The following is a 1,714-nucleotide window of genomic DNA, read 5'->3' on the forward strand; positions in this document are numbered from 1 at the left end:
GTCTATTTAAAGCGGGTCAGGTTCGAGCGTCTCTACAGAGGGAGGAACAGGCCGGACCTGGGGAGGACGGGGTAGGGCACCTCACCCGCGACATCATGGGGAGCCCCGCGCCTTCCCCCCGAGGTGACTCTCGGAGCCGGGCTTCCGATCCCTGCAGTGGGGTCTCCTGGGCCCCCCGGGACCCGGCGAAGCAGAACGTCGGGGGTGAGGCTGGCGGAGCTCAGCAGTTAGGATCACAGAGCGCACAAAATGGCTCGTGGGCTCCAAGTTCTGTGAAGCGGCTGACGGGGACGCCCAGCTCACGGGGCGGCGTGAGGCCCACGCCCGTTAACGCCCAGCACGGGCTTCGGCTCGTGGGACGGGCCACGCGCTTACTCCTGTCATCAGCAGGCGGGCGCGATGCCCCTGACCCTGTGCAAGGGTCGCTCATGCCTGGGCCCCGAGAGCACCACCCGACACCCAACTGTTGGGGCAAGGGGTGCCCAATGGCATGACTGTGCCCTCAGGGAACGCCGGGCCACGTCTGGAGACGCCTCTGCGGGCCCCGTCCTGCCGAGTGTTTGCTACAAGCATCTAGCGGGTCGGGATCAGGGTCTCCGCGGCTCAGCATCTGCCGCGCACCGGGTGGCCCCAGAAGACAGTGGTGCCAGGGCCGGGAAGCCCTGAGGTGGGGGACGGCGGGTAGCAGGACGGAAAGAGGAGGGGCCGTGTCAGAGCCGGAGCCAGAGAGACGCAAGGGCCTTGGGCACCCTGGGCCTTGCCTGTCCCCTCCGGGCTGTCACACCTGGCCCACAAGCCGAGGCCCCCTGGCTCCCTGACTCCTACGGGGACCCTCTGGGACCAACGTCTGGACCCCACAGAAGGGCCGGATGGACACGTGGGCCCCCGAGAAACAGAAGCTCAGCTGGGCCCCCAGAGGTCCAGTGCACCCTTTATCCACTGCCTTCGCCCCCGCCCCCAGCCATCCTCGCTGGCACCAGCGGAGCCACGTCGGGGACATGGACGCTGGGGCCTGGCACAGGTCAGGAGGGGCAGCACCGGGCACGGAGAAGGGGTGGGAACGCCATCGGGGGCAGGTGACTCCCCCCACCCCCTCCCCGAGAGGACCCGTGGCCGCTGGGACACGCCGAGCCTTCACAGAGGGCGCGGGTGCAGCTGCCTGGCTTCGTAAGGACGCGCACCGTTAGCAACGCTCTGCAGAGCACCTGCCGTCCCGGCGCCAGGAACGCCTGGTGCAACTGGTATCTAAGGACCTGGCCTTCCTCAGGAAGCCTGGGGAGCGGCTCACCCTGAGCAAGGCGGCAGCAGCCAGGGGTCCAGCCAGGCCCGGTGGTCCCGCGGGACCAGAGGTCAGAGCCCGCGTGGAGTCCACCCTGGGCCGAGCAGCTGTCAGGGCCGAGGGCGGAGCTGAGGGTTTGGAGTCAGGAGGGTGCAGCACGCCTGTGGACGACCCCCGCTCCCCCCTGCTCGCCGTCCGGGCCTGAACCCAGAGAAGAACCCCGTCCCAACCTCCCCAGCTCCCCAGCCTCTTGGGCTGTCAACAGGGCTCTAATTAGAGGCCTCCGCAGGTGACACACACATAGAGCAGCTATAACTTCTCCGCCACCGACGCCTTCACGAGCCACGGAAAGCCCCAGGGGGGTTTTCATCATGATCCCGAGGCACCGACCCGCTGCCAAGCTGCCTCTGGGGAGAAAACCTGACATGTGGGATG

This window comes from Vulpes vulpes, chromosome 13, assembly GCF_048418805.1.
Source record: "Vulpes vulpes isolate BD-2025 chromosome 13, VulVul3, whole genome shotgun sequence".
NCBI lineage: Eukaryota > Metazoa > Chordata > Mammalia > Carnivora > Canidae > Vulpes > Vulpes vulpes.